Source organism: Bactrocera neohumeralis, unplaced genomic scaffold, assembly GCF_024586455.1.
Source record: "Bactrocera neohumeralis isolate Rockhampton unplaced genomic scaffold, APGP_CSIRO_Bneo_wtdbg2-racon-allhic-juicebox.fasta_v2 cluster09, whole genome shotgun sequence".
Lineage (NCBI taxonomy): Eukaryota > Metazoa > Arthropoda > Insecta > Diptera > Tephritidae > Bactrocera > Bactrocera neohumeralis.
The window spans coordinates 3,266,809-3,283,192 of NW_026089622.1; the positions used below are offsets into that span (position 1 = coordinate 3,266,809).

At 34.7% G+C, this 16,384-nt stretch overlaps 1 protein-coding gene across 3 annotated transcripts in view; it reads left to right on the top strand.

The window, feature by feature from the left end:
- The window catches only part of LOC126763933 (uncharacterized), a 61,294-nt gene that overhangs the window by 9,278 nt on the left and 35,632 nt on the right, over positions 1-16,384 (top strand). The window contains exons 2-3 of one of the 3 annotated variants that reach the window (XR_007667702.1): positions 3,210-3,333; positions 5,517-5,756. The exons of the other annotated variants lie outside the window; for them this stretch is intronic. The gene's annotated coding sequence lies outside the window, so the exon portion shown is untranslated. Of the gene's footprint in view, positions 1-3,209; positions 3,334-5,516; positions 5,757-16,384 lie in introns of those variants that run through there. 3 annotated transcript variants of the gene reach the window in all.

Here is a 16,384-nt window from a genome sequence, read left to right on the forward strand (position 1 = left end):
GACCTACTCGTGCTGGCGTGCCCCAAGGCAGTGTACTATATTCTATATTCTTTATACAGCAGACCTTCCACAGATCAACTTTGACTCCACAAAGACGCTGATGACACTGCACTGCTAGCATCAAATGGCAACCTTAATACTGCTTACAGAAAACAGATGCAATTGAATGCTCTAAAAAACCGAATGGAACATTGTCATTAGTACCGAAAAGTCCGTACAAGTAGTACATACCATTAAATTTTTTGTAAATTTCAAGTAGTAAAGTCCGTACAAGTAGTACATACCATTAAGCATAAAAATTGCCTCAGAAAGCTTTATATGGTCAGTTGTTACCAACAAACACATGTGCAAAATATTTGGGAATTGATAAGAGGCGCACTTGATAATATCACGTAAAAAAACTTAGCTAAGATTAAAGTTGGCATAGCTATACTGGCTTCTGGCCAAAATCCCAGGTCCAGTCTGAAGAATAAGTTGCTAATTTATATGGTAATACTTAGGCTGATCTGAACGTATGACATTCAAATCTAGGGTAATGCAGCGAATTCAACCTTAAAAGGAATTCAGCTTTTCAAAATAAGATTCTGTGCACCACAGTAGGCGCTCCTTTCTATGTGAGCAACGATGTCGGACGGATCTATAGTTTTTTACTGTAAAGGAAACAATCGAAGAATTTAGTAGACATTACCTCTTCCGTTTGGAGCATCGTGAAAATATATTTGCTATTCAACTGCCGGACAATAGTTTACAACGTAGAAATTTTAAAAGATTCTACTCGCTAGATCTCTTCTGTCAATTTAATTAATGTATACAATTTTACTTTACATATTTCTTTATTTATGTTTTTTTGTTTAATTTACTTAATGTAATAATACCATAATTCATCCTCATTGTGTTTTTATTACATTTATTTATGGTTTTTATAATTAAACTGATTCTAAATTTAATGAAATTTACAAAAAAAAAATCTATACAATATTAGAATTATAAAACTTTTCAGCGTTTATTACAATAATTAATGCATTTATTGATATAAAATGTGAAATGGAGGTCGTACCTGAAGAAGTGACATGCATCAATGGAAAATAGTTTATTATGTTATTAATTGTACTGATTTGCTTGATTATACTGTATTAGTTATTTTTTAACAAAAATATAGGTATGTAAAATATTATTATTTAAACAAATTGACTGTGAAAAAAATGTATAATGTAGCACAATTATTTTTCTTTGATTACACAAAATTTCATCGATTGATCTGCAGTAGTTTATGAGAAAATAATTTTATAACTTTATAGTATTCTAAAACTCAACCTTCAATAACATTAACAAAAGCGTGAAATTGGGCGAAATATTTATATCACGAAGTATGCGTCTGTTCCCTCACATAATGACGTGTTAATTCTTAAAATCTGTGATTTAGCGAAATTTTCAGGATCCACTTGACGCGGTTTGACCCAAATTTAAGATTATTAAAAGAATTTTATCTAATGACTTCTCCTAAGTCTGATTATATAAATTTTAAATTTGAAAATGATCTTTCAGCCGACACGTGAGATGCGGAAGCAGCTAGGACAATAAATTTTAATTTTTGGAAAAACTTAATTTTCAATAAATTTTAATTTTTGAAAAAATTTATTGTCGCGCTATGTTTAATTCTTGTAAAGGGTGATCTAATTCGAAGTTCGCTATTTCTTTAAAGAAAAACACAGAAACACAAAAATTTATTGGGGGAATGTTTATTATCATTCAAAAGAACTGATTATTTCCTTTACTGCGTGCTGGATGTGGTCTATTCGCTCGGTTGCGAATAGTACGCTCGTAGGCCGAGTTGGCCATGAGTTGAGCGAAGCACGTGAAAGAGATTCTTTACAGAACTTGAATTTTCGTATTTGTGAACGTTGTTCTGGCGTAAGTCTTTCCATGATGAAATGCCAAACAGTACTGAACAAAAATAAAGAAGTGCCTCTATTTGGAATTTGATAATTTAAATGAAAATTTGACTTAAAGTTGCCGCTTTATTTAGGGATGCGTCGGGGTTAACGCTGATAGGTAAAAACGCGTCACTCACGCTCTATTTTGGCATAATATTGTCAAAACAATTAATCATGTTTACGATTGTTTTCCCATTTTGGTAAAGTTTCTTTTTTATTCATTTGTTCAAGTTTGATTCTAGTTCATCATCGGTGGTTAAATTCGTTTTTGGAGAATCCACCGGAGTTTCTTAACATTGTATCTTAGATTCACACTTCAAATTATTAATCTAATGCCCTTTTTGCTTAATCTGTTTTTGAGTCTGATAATAAAACCTGATATCTGTGATTTAAATAAGCGGAATCTAAAACTCTCAGGAACTCACGGCTTCACCATCCAGCTTTGTTCAACTTTAATTTTACCAAGCAAAAAATATGAAATTTAAGCGCGATGTCTTATGCTGGATTAAGAATTTGACAAGTTTTTTTCAATGAGCTGACAATCGTTATTCGACGTTTTAAGCAAAAATATATAAATCAAGTAAACTATTAAACATATTGTATGAATTGAATCATGCATCCATATTCCCTTATACAAGTTTTCAAATCGAAACGGATTCAACAATGTATATGTTCTAAGTTTCTTTACTTCGGTTTTAATTTTCCTGTGAATTGCATCAATTTTATTTAAAAAACCAAGCAAATTTATAACATCTTATCATAAGGGTGGAATTTTTAAGCACGTCGTGTACTATTTAACTTAAAAATTTTATTGTTCATTTTCACTTTGAACCGAACAATTTTATTTAAATGGATTTCGACTCGATTTCCGCAAATAAATTAAAAGCGGTTTTGTTCGTGGTTCGGTTTAAAGCCTGCAAAAAGAGGCGTTTCGGTTCAAAACCAGTTTACAGCCCTGGTAACAATTGTCACAGCTTAATGCTTCAATTAGCGACCGACGTGCCGTAATTACCGGTCGTACCAAACGAAATTTGTCGAAAGTTGTGCCTGTAGTGGCAACATAGAAATTTTTTGTTCATTTTGAACAATGTTGCGATTGTGTATACATACATAATTTTGCACACATCACAATTTCAATTACAATTTTTCATAATGTAAGGTCAAAACTAAAATCCAACTATTAAAAATAGTTATAGGTACAAATGATTGTATTCGAAGATCTGAGTAAGTTTACGAATATTTCAAATATTTTCAAGTTTATTTTTTAATTCATAGAAAATATAAAGACTGGCAACCCAGTGTTGTAAGAAAGTAATTAGCTGCCTCGAGGCTACGGGAAAAATCAAAATTTCGCGGACATCCACGTTACAGTCGGTGGAAGCGGACCGAACAAGCGATGGTGAGTGTTCATTTTTATTGCGCTCCCATTAGAAAAGTAACGGTAAATCATTGTCAAAGTCTTGTATTCTATCATTATTGGGCAACACTCATTTTTTATGTTTTGACAACAAGCTGCAGCCGTTTTTCACTACTTATATATAATGGGTTGTCAAAAAAGTCTTGCGGTATTTTTATTGAACTTTTTTTTTATTGAAATTGAAATGAATTTTTGATGACTCATGCCCAGCTCTTGACCGATGCTACTGCTGCTACTATGCCGGTCTCTTTCCACCAATTCAGCGATTTTATCGCAATTTTCGACGACAGGCCTTCCGGAGCGTGGCGCATCTTCGACCACCTCTACACCAGAATGAAAACGTTGAAACCATCGTTGTGCAGTGGAAATAGAAACTGTATCGGGTCCATAAACTGCATAAATTTTATTGGCGGCTTGAGATGTATTTTTGCCTTTATCATAGTAGTACTGTAAAATATGCCGTACTTTCTCTTTATTTTGCTCCATGTTTGCGACGCTATAACTCACGAACGACTTAAAAGAAACGACAATCAATCAAACACGTGTTAGCGCGAGAAATGCGCTTTCCAAAAAGGTATAGCATGACCCGATGCGACGAATAAAACTAGAACTACGCGCTTTCAGCGCCAACTAGCGAAAATACCGCAAGACTTTTTTGACAACCTAATATATTTTATTTCCATTATTTTTTCAATTAGATCGAATACATACATACGTAACTTTTATGTAAGTTTAATTTACCGAATTTGTTAAGATGAAAATAACAAGGTGTCAGACAGAAGCACTCTATGTTTATTTTGTTGCAAGTTAGTATCTATTGAATATTAACGTGATTTACAAGCAAAAGATTCCCAAGAAAGACTGGAAAGTAAAAGTTAATATTGAAACAAATGCAACAAATATACAAATAACACTGTTAAAGAAAATAAAGTAAAATTCCTCCACAGCCGGTACGATTTCGGAGAATAATTGTCCCGGATTTTATTCGATTAAAACAAATCTACCTCAATTTTCGTTCATCTTTTGGAGAATTGTTTGCATTTCTGGACATCATATCAGTTTAATATATGGAAATATTATTAAAAGATAATTAAAGGACTATCGTAAGCACTGTATGAAAAAATGCATCGTTATTAATTTCACCATCAAAGAACCATACAATGGGTTTGTATTTTTACACGATTTAATATAAAATAATGTGTACATCAACTTCTAACTGCTATGTGTGTACATAAACGTTGTATGACCTACGTATGTTGTTATTGTGTACCTAAACATTTTACCATATGTTGTACTTATTTCGGTATTTTAACTTGTACTGTGACCTCATTTCATATATTCCCTTCCACAAGCGGTACTATCTGATGATGTCATATCGCCAAAAAGATATCTAAACTGTACATATGTATGGAGTATATACGTATAAACATTCACATTGGTACAATAACTTGTACTGTGACCTAATTTCATGTTTCCTTTTCCTACGATACTTTGTGACGACGCCATAACGTCACTGGAAAGAAGTTTTCGTGAAAATGATATCAACACTATACATATACAAAAAATCGATGGACCGTATCGTGCGGACTAAATATAAAAGCTAGCAAGACGGAGCTAGTATTGTTCACAAGGAAATACAGAATTACCTAAGTTATGCTGCCATTAAGGGATATTCTGGTCTAGAAATTAAAAAAAATCGTTTTTTTTTTATTTTCGAAGTTTAACTATTCAAGAATATGTGTACAAGAGGATTTTTCAAAATTCAAATTATTTTCGGAGATATAGGCATTTTTCTGACCCGGCATCCAAACTGGTTTGGCCGGATCTAATCGAACAAAAGACTTTACGCGAAACTTTAAACGCGTTTTTCTGAAAACTGACTTTTTCGGAACGATACCCACGATTTCTCAGGTTCTACTATACCGATTTACTTGGAATTTTATAGAGTCTTCTTTATATGCTTGTCTATGGTTGGAACTATCCCAATCCCCAAAATTTTTAGTTTTATTATTTTTTAAAAAATTCGAAATAGTCAGAAAAAGTGATCTAAAAAAACTTGTTTTTCATTCAGTCGCCATTTAGTGAAAACAATTTTTTCCCACTTTTCCGTAGTTACGGCCATTGCGACATTATTCTAGATTAATAATCTTTTTTTTTGGTTTCAGATAACTAGGAGGGTTGAAATCATGGGTATGGTCACGTGGATATTTTTAGAGACCCCCACTTCGTCAGCTCAAAAGTTTTGAAATTTTTTAGTTTTTAATTTTTTTCTGTACCCTTCTAAAATTAACAAATAACTAATAAAAAAATGGATAGTAAAAATATTAATTGCCTTTTTTTACGACACTTTAAAAATTACCTGAAATTCATGCTTCTAGACCAGAATACCCCCCTAATAAATGATACCAGCCTAACGATAGGAGAGAAAACAAGTTACTTGGGACTAATCACAGGCCGCAAGCTTTTATAGTAACCAAACTTACCGTATGATTGTGTACTGTGATACAGTCTCAAGTCTCTAAATTTAAGATCTTAAGTTAGAGAAAATTTTTGTGACATGAGACTATTTTGCATAATAAATTATATTTCATTAGTCAGAGATGTTTTTACACTTGAATGACAACAAATATGTCGATAACAAATATTAAATTTTCTATAACATAGTCAAAAAACATATTTACCAATAAAAATAAAAATATATGTTGACTTTGTTTCATAATATTTAGGCAATTTATGTAAAATTGATTTATTTTTAACGTTTTCGTGTTTGGGTTGCTTATACCTGTGACAGACATGTAGTAACAATACCATATATGGTACAAATACCATATGTGTGTCACCAAATACCAGCAAAATACCATATGAGCAATATAGTATTTTGCTGGTAACAATACTACGATGTTTTATTGTGGTATTTGTATAAACACAGCTAAAAACAGGTAACAAACTTTGCTAAAAGCTTTTGCACAAAAGATCTTCGAAATATTCTGTCAAAATTAATTAATGAAATGGAAAACAAGAAATTTTTCACAATTTTTTCCGAAAAAGCAGGAAATGCTTCATTTCATGTGAGGATTTTAGAGAGTAAACAAATCGCTTTTTTGCGATGAAAATACATTAACTTTAGAGTATTTTAAATAACTGCACTTATTTTTTCAATAACACACAACTTCATATTTATTGTTTAAATTTTTTTTGAAATATTTAATGTTTAGTGAATAGTAACTAAGTAGTCACAAATTGAGACTTTACCTCAAAATGTCTCAAATAGTGATTAGAAACTGCTTACAGAATTCCAGTATTAGACTAATTAGTTCTTTCCAGCAGTTGTAAGACTGGTTATAACCAGAGAACGTTTATCATAGAAAAGGTTCACGGCGCGGAGAACGTAAAAATATTTTTGGCTAACTCGGTCGAGATTAGGGAGTTTCACCACTGCCAGCTTGGCAGGAGAAATCTTAACAGTTGCGCTTGAACAGAACTGAGCGTGGAATAAAAATTATGCTCAAAACTATATATTGCTCTAACAGACGTACATATGTTCGCTCTTTTGCTTATATTTTTATATGTTTATATGCAAACATGTGTATTCATATGAATTCTTTTTGTGCATATTTATGAATACAGGTGCAATTGAATACATTTGAATTAATTAACCTTTTCAAAGCAATATTGGTAGTTAATGTGAAAATAAGGCCTATTTTTTTAATTATTTTTTGTATTTGATATATCCATGCTTATGTGTATACTTCATTATATGTATGTATATAACAAACTATCTTAATATATTAAAAAAATTAAATATATTACAATAATGATAAATGTACATAAATCCTATATTTTATCATTCAAAACTTATATTCACATGTATCATGACCATATGTGTTTATGTTCGCTTTCGCGAATTCAAATCATATTATCACTTATCAATAATGACATGTGCGCGCTGCTCATATGTACATACATAAATATGTGCGTATGACATTGGTACACAAATAACGCCTACACAAACTTACACTTAAAGTAAAAAAAAACGCCGATTTGTGTATTACCAATGGAAATAGTATTTGTATAATAAAATTTTTTTTGTCATGCTCTCACACAGTTTTTTAACAATTTCTGTTGAAACATCATCATATCAAGTAGTTTCGATTATTTTCTTCAAAGTACTGATGTTAGTCGGCTTCTGCTGGCGTATTTTTCTTTTTAAAATTGACCACATATTTTCAATGGGATTCAGGTCCGGACTATTTAGCGGCCATACCAGTGAGTCAATTCCCAAAAGAGTCTTATATTCTTTTACCTATAAAAAGATTATTGTTATATTATTATAATTTTGTTAAAAGAAATTAGTAAAAATTTCTAGATTCGATGGTAAACCTGCCAACTTCGACCGGTGGCAAGGTGCAGAATCGTCCTGAAATATAATTTTTTTTTCGTGCTCTGACAGCTGCTCAATCGTTGGCATAACACCTTGTTTAATGATTTCAATATAGACAGAAGAGTTAACGAAGCGTTCGATAAAAAAAATCTTTCCAACTCCATAACTCGTTATCGCTCCCCAGACCATTATGTATGGGGTATGCTTCACCGTACTCTGCATGCAGTTGTGACTAAATCTTTCATTTTTTCTGCGGCGCACTACGCATCCTGCATCTGAGCTAAAGATTTATTTTGCACTCGTCTGAAAAGATGACTTGTGCCCAATCGTTGGTGGTCCAATTTCTCCTTTCCAGACACCGGTTTAAACGGGTGGAACGCATTTTCGCTGTGAGAAGTGGCTTTTTAGCGGGTCTGTGAGCTAATAAATCTACTTCTCTCAAGCGACGCTGCACAGTTGAGGTGCTAATCTCCATGTTATGACCATTCTTTGATTCCGCAGCAATTTCTGGAGCAGTTTTAAATCGATCACGAAGCGCTATCTTGACGATATCTCTATCGTCACGCTCAGTTGTTTTTCGTGGACGCCCACTTCCAGGACGGCGTGATAAGCTCTCCGTTTCCAAATATTTCTTTCAGAATCGTCTTACGGAAGATTCATTGCAGTGAACCATACCCGAAATTTCGACATTTGATAAGTTTTGCCGCTTATACGCAATTATATCAACTTTTTCTTTCTCGGATAATACCATTTTTTGCTGGCTTTCGTTGTTTCACACCGATTAATATATTCACCGGTACGAAATATTACAGATAAAAAAATCTAATTAAAGCAACACTAATAAAGGAAACGAAAAAGTTCCGTTACGCATTTCAAATGAGGAAAAAAGCTCCGTAACAGGAAAAGTGTTGCTGTCGGCGTTTTTTTTTACTTTAAGTGTACATACTTGTACACATATGCATACACATGCAAATATTTCACCCCCAAAAACTATAAACATTGCTTTGCAAAAACAACAATCTTTCAAATAGCATCATACATACTTATGCGTACACATGTAAATATGTATGTGCGCATGGCATTCCCACAAAAAGAATGCATACATAACATACATACTTATGTGCGTTCACATGTAGATATGTCATCCGCAAAAATTGCAAATATTGTTCTACAAAAACAACAAATTTCTGAAATAGCATCAGCGGCGTCGCAAGCCAATAGGCATGGCAGCCAAATAGTCTATGCCCAAATTTGTAGAAAAACGCACAACAACTGCTTTTTCATTCATGAACGCAAGCGCACTTTAAACAGGCAAACTCGCTTCATTCATAAAAGCAAATGGTGTCATCTCCCCGAGCATGCCTTTGCCAACAAGCGTCTTTTTGCGACGATGGCAAAAGCTAAAAATTATAAATTGAACAATTTCTGATATTTGTATGAGAAGGAAAAAGTGACAACCCTGCAAATATAAGTATTCAAATACAGCTGTGTTCAAAATAATAGGAGTGCCCCTGAGAAAAATATTTACCCCAAAAAATTTATCATGTCAGACCATGAACGACAAGCACTTTTCAAGAAATATTTCTAACGGTATTCCGTGAGTAAAACACAAAGCATAAACTTCAGCTGTTTAAATTATTTCCAATGTTATGAGTTCAAATCTGTGTCGGTCACTGAATTGCACTGTTCACAAAAATAGGAGTGTGAGCTATCAAGTGGTATAAAACATTTTTATTTAAACAAAATCTGTAAAAAAACTAAAAAGTAAGTGCAAAAAATTAAAAACGATGGGATTTTTAAAGGATAAGTCATTTATTTTAATTAATGCGTAGAGGAAAGCATCCCAGCGACAAAAAACGTGAAATCATTAAAAATCTTAGAAAAAACGGGAAAACTTATAAAGAAATTAAAGAAATACTCGGGTGCTCTGATCATATGATATCAAATTCCCTGTCCTACAAAAATAAAGCCGAAACATGTGGACAAAAACGCAAAACTACTAAAGAAATCGATCGACGCATACTTCAGTCGTCTAAAAAAGATCCCAAAGCGTCGCCTAGAGAAATAAAAAAGCGTCAAGATCTTGATGTTAGTGACGTAACAGTTCGTAGACGTTTATTGGAATATAATTTAGTTGCGCGGAGTCCGCGAAAAGTTCCATAGTTGACAAAGAAACATAATTAGAGCACGGCTCCAATTCGCCAAGGAACATGGCAACTGGCAACCGGAGAAATGGAGAAATATTTTGTGAGCAGAGGAATGTAAGGTAGTTTTATTTAGTGGCTCAGGGTCTAGGCAGTATATCCGTTGTCCACCAAATATGGAATATAAACCGTTATACACTCTTAAGACCGTCAAACATGGTGGTGCATAGTGGGAAAGTTTCTCGTACAACGACGTGGCACCAATCCATCTGATAAAAGAAACCATGGATCAGTACGTGTATGTGGATGTTTTGAAAAAAGTTATGCTGCCATAAGCGGAATGGAATATACCATTAAAGTGGTTGTTTCAGCAAGATAACGACCCGAAACATGCCAATAAATCTGCAATGGAATGGCTTCGGGTCAATAAAGTTGAGGTTATGTCGTGGCCTGCTCAGTCGCCAGACCTTAATTCCAAAAAAAACGAATGGGCAGGTATTAATAAACTTGTTGCTGACCGTAGACTATCAAATGCAAGGGAATTATGGAGCACAGTCAACGAGGCATGGCAGCAAATCCCGATGTTTTAGTTTTATTGCATTTTGTGATGCACTTCTATTATTTTGAACACCGAATATTTGAGGTTTTTATTTAAAGAATTTATTTTTTTCATTTACTGTGTATTACTAAAAATTTAAATTCGTGGATAAAAGAAAAATTAATAAAACTCATGTTTTTGTTGAAAAACATAACTTTGTATTCTATATTGTGATGCACTCCTATTATTTTGAACACAACTGTATATTAAAATAAAATTGACAACATACTTTATTTGTCGATTTTCAAGTCAAGAAATGTATCGAAGAAAATGTTCAATATTCGTCTGATTTATGTGTACAGTGATTCCCGGTTAAGTAGTACTCCGCTTAAATGAAAATCATATCCCTCCCTCATCACTCTTAACAGCCAATATTATATCTTGCTGAATCTCACGTTTTGTTTTTTGAAATACATAGAAATTATTGTTTTAAGTACCACTCGCTTAACACATTCGCGTAAATTGCGGGAATTCCCGCGCTATATTCCCGCAATTTCTTCCGCACATATAAAAATGCTCTTGAAAAATTAAATGCGGGAATTCCGGTAATGGCGAGAATTCCCTAATTTGTGCAGACTATTTAAAAAAATTAACCTGTAGAAAAAAGCGGGAATTGCCGCCCTTCAATTTTGTATGGAAAAATTAAGTGATGATCTGGCAGCCACCCGCTAAATTTAAATCAACGCGAACGTGTTAAGTATCCGCGGTCGCTTATGTACCATATTACATTTTTATTTTTAACAAACTACAAAAATCTGTATCTTTGATTGTGGCACATAACCGGGACATAGTTGTCAAGGAATGTAAAAAATATTTTTACGCGGCTTGCAAAAATTTGTGTCGATATGTATGCTAGCTCATATAGAAACATACATATGTATTTACGCTGGTTTGTAGGAGAAGCTGTTACGGCGGCAAGGGAAGCGGTGACAATCGGCGCTCGTTCGCTTATTTTTTCGGCACAGCTCGGATTTTCTACCAACAACACAGTGTTGTGATGCTTTGTTGTCGCGTAGGTCCGTTGACAAAACGTGAGCTTCGGCACTTGGTTGTCCGTGTCAACGTAGATTTCGCATGAAGCATTGAGTGTACATATTAACATATGTACATATATTGCATGTAGACAAATTTACATACATTATGCGTATGGTCTGTCATATTTGTTTATATGCACGCATACATAAACTATATACATATGAGCACATGTGCGACCGCTTGATCTTTTAAGAACTTTTAATGTAAATTTAAAACTAATCACCATAAATCTTTTATATTAATTACACTGTGGAACATTTTTGGGATTATTGTCTGGGGGGTGAGAAATTCCAAGTCAGGGTGATGGTACTAGGTCAGTATAGTAAAACCCTCAAAGGGTTTGGCGTTCGTACGTGTCAGTTTTTTTTATGACCTTTTAAATTTTTTCCTTATCTTGATGTTTTTTCGCTTAGTTGTAACATTTTGGCAAAAACGTAGTTTAACATAACTCGATATGTCTCAACACATAAAAAAGGGTAAATTTCAGTACCGCTATACATACATATTTATATCCACATTTTTATACTCTCGCAACAAAGTTGCTAAGGAGAGTATTATAGTTTTGTTCACATAACGGTTGTTTGTAAGTCCTAAAACTAAAAGAGTCAGATATAGGGTTATATATACCAAAGTGATCAGGGTGACGAGTAGAGTTGAAATCCGGATGTCTGTCTGTCCGTCCGTCCGTGCAAGCTGTAACTTGAGTAAAAATTGAGATATCATAATGAAACTTGGTACACGTATTTCTGGGCTCCATAAGAGGTTAAGTTCGAAGATGGGCAAAATCGGCCCACTGCCACGCCCACAGAATGGCGAAAACCGAAAATCTATAAAGTGTCATAACTAAGCCATATATAAGGATATTAAAGTGAAGTTTGGCGCAAGGGATCGCATTAGGGAGGGGCATATTTGGACGTATTTTTTGGAAAAGTGGGCGTGGCCCCGCCCCCTACTAAGTTTTTTGTACATATCTCGGAAACTACTATAGCTATGTCAACGAAACTCTATAGAGTCGATTCCTTCAGGCATTTCCATATACAGTTGAAAAATGGAAGAAATCGGATAATAACCGCGCCCACCTTCCATACAAAGGTTATGTTGAAAATCACTAAAAGTGCGTTAACCGACTAACAAAAAACAGAAACACTAAATTTTACGGAAGAAATGGCAGAAGGAAGCTGCACCCAGGCTTTTTCTTTTAAATTTAAAATGGGCGTGGCGTCGCCCACTTATGGACCAAAAACCATATCTCAGGAAATACTAGACCGATTTCAATGAAATTCGGTACATAATATTTTCTTAACACCCTGATGACATGTACGAAATATGGGTAAAATCGGTTCACAACCACGCCTTCTTCCAATATAACGCTATTTTGAATTCCATCTGATGCCTTCTCTGTATAATATATATGTACATTAGGAAATGAAAATACTCACAGTACACAAATTGATCTAATCTAATTAATTTTACAGCAAAACAAAAAATATGTAACTGACGGATAATGAAATCTCGAGAGTATAAAATGTTCGGTGACACCCGAACTTAGCCCTTCCTGACTTGTTCTATTTCCAATCGGTAAGAAATGTGCAACAAGACCTCCATGTAGGTATGTAGAGGTGAAAGACCAACAGCAAGCATATTTTCATCGATTTCGCGCTGTGATAAGGCATTCATGTCGTTCATAGTTTTTGGAGTTGCACCACATAAATAGCACGCCTGCGATGACGTATAATTTGAAAGAGCCGGCAATCATACATAGAATTAAATTGGCTTTAACCGTGAAACTATAACCGTGAAGCTCAAAGCTAGTTGGTTTCAAAACAGAAATTTGCTGCCGAATATGCCCCACTTACGCTTTAATGACCTCACGCGTCTCTTTCGTGAAAATAAATTTGATCGGTCTACAATATCTTGTCGAAGACGCAGCTGGATTTTGCCAAAAAATATGTTTCCTTCCTTCAGCTCCAGAGTTAAGTTGAAAAGGCACCATCGAAAGAGAAAACATGCTTTCGTCTGACATGTTGTCATCCGAAAATTTTTGCTTGTAACGGTTCTGTTCAGCTCCATCGCATCCCCATTTTATTATTATGCTTAATTCATCCTGAATGGCAGGGAACGACTTAAAAACCTCATATTGTGCGTCTATTAATCTTTTCACCGTGTGGTCTATTAAGGATTGCAAATTGATTTCGGCATATGTTTCAGTAACATTAACAAGGCTTGGGTAGCACAATAATTTTGATTGCTTAACGAGGTCATAGCATGGATACAATTTCGGACTGTATGGTAACGTATAAAATCGTATTCCACGGTATTGCTCAGTTGATAAATTTTCGTCTACGATCATGGCCAGTTCTTGATCTGGTGTAAGACTTTTCTTTTCAGTAATGCTTACCCTTCCTCTTTTTATAGCTGTACCTCTCGAAGGGGATGAAGCCGACAACTCTTTGACAATGTTTGCTGAGTCTCTTTTTCCACAGGATCTCAGATACATTGCGGTAGCCATAGTTAATTGTTCCGAAGCTACAGAAATTTTTGAACTTAGCCAAATAGCATTGTCATGCATAAATCTTGCTTTATCACGGTGAGATTTGCTCCATCGCGATTGAAATTGGAAGCAAAGCTTTTTTATACGATCTTTAATTTTGGTATCGTCAATATCTGGTCCAAAAATTGATATAACATGCTTTTCGACCGCTTCTGTTTTTTCGCTTTTCACCTTGCTCAACCAAATCCAAAATAGCTCCTCTCGCGATATTTCACTCATACTAAAAAAAGGCAACAAATTGGCAGGTTTTTATTTTTTAAATTTGTTTTGGGCTCATTAACAAAGATTCTGCTGGCATTCCCATCACGGAACTCCGTGGGACTTGGAAGTTCTAGTCTATCAAATATTTGAAAACTTTAAAATTTATCTTACCTTTCAGGTGGTTATAAAACAATTTTTTCAAAATACTTGAGTGCAAAAATAAATATTGTGTAAAACAAAAATTTTAAGTTTTTAGCAATAACCTTCAATACAAAAAATATTTTAGGCCAAAAAACCACTCACAACTTCGACCTGATCACTCAAACTTTTGTGATCAATGCAAGCTTGCAAATAAATTGTAGCATGCTATGCAATTGAACGTGTTTGATAGCTGTTAACACGCCAATAACATTTTTTTATTCTCTTTTGTGTTTGTTTTCGTAACAATTGGGGTCTCTTCTCACGTAAAAAAAATATGAGCGAGTTACGAAAACATTTTTTGTTTTTTGAATTTCGGTTGGGCCAAATATGTGTAAGTAAAATTTCTTGTGTGTTATTTTTATAATTGCGGTGAGCACGTCTGTGTGTCTTTACTACTAGTTCCTTTTGTTCGTCTATGTTTATAACATCTATCAATAGATTTGGTGATACTCGTATTACAAATGGGCAAGTTGGAAAATTATCAATAATGTCATCTTTGACATGAAATAATATTTCCTCGTCTATTTTTAAAGCGTTCGTGTCAGTTGGTCTTGCAACTTCTTTTAATTTTTCTATTAAGTAATTCTTGTCTTTGTAGTGTATTGTATGACGCACTCTATTTGGAAAAATTGTTTTCGTTGATACACCTACGTTGGCTGGATCATAAATAGGTACAATTTGATTTCTAAATGAATTCAATGGTTGTTTCACCCTTTTGAAATATTCTGCAGGTGAACTTTCTGCCGAATGTTGAGAACAATCAGTAATCGCATTTATTTGTTGTCTTGATAAAGCGTCTGCACATTTTGGTGTCCTGGTTTATAAACAAGTTTTGCTCCATATTCTTCAATTAAATTTTTCCACCTTTTTAATTTCGTATTCGGATTCTTGTCTGATATTGAATATATGAGGGACTGATGGCATGTGTAAATTGTTAAATTTGCTACCCCATATAGATAGGCAGGTAGGTAGGAGTGCAGCCCTATCGGGCTCAATTAGCACTTGATGTGCCATTTTGATACACTATTCGTAGAACCTCCTTTATCTGCTATTACGTTTCACCTTTTCTCTCAAACCATTTTGAGGTTTCGATGAAACTACTTATGTCCGATATGCTTTTGGTGGAAATCCATTCAAGGTTTGGTTCTTGGTGGATTCCGAGTGTTTTGTGTCGGATCTGTGCTAGAGCTGGGCATTCGCAGAGAAAGTGGAAGATTGTTTCCTTGTTCCCTGCTACTCCGCAGCCACGGCAGATGTCGTTGTAGGGCAATCCCATTTTGGACGCATGTTCCCCAAATGGCCAGTGCCCTGTTGTGGTAGCTGTTATTCTGTAAATACTTTTTCTTGACCTATTTAATAAGTCATTGGTTCTTTTCCTGTCATATGTTGGCCATAATTGTTTAGTTATGACGCATTTTGTAATGTTTTTCCACCTGTTGTTTGCAATTTGCTGAAATTGTCTATTGATCTCTCCTTTTATCGATCCTAGCGGGCTTGGTATTAGCTCCGCCATGGATTCATTGAGTAAAGCTCCTGCCTTTGCCAACTCGTCTGCTTTTTCGTTACCGAAAATGTTCCTGTGGCCGGGAACCCAGATCAAGTTTAGCTGGAGCTTGTCTTTTATTGAGCTTAGTGCTCTCTTGCAGTTGTGAACTGTACTGGAATTTGTCATGGGTGAAGACAATGCCAGGAGGGCCGCCTGGCTGTCCGTAAATATAGTTGCTTTATGTATATTCCCGTTGTTTTCTAATAGAACTTCGCAGGCTTTTTCTATGCCTAGTACTTCTGCTTGGAAGATGCTAGCCGAGTTCGGTAGACGTATAGAGAGAGATATGCCTAGATCAGCGGAGAATACCCCCGTGCCTACTCCACAGTCCATTTTGGACCCGTCGGTATAGATTGAGGTGGTATCTTCCTCTACC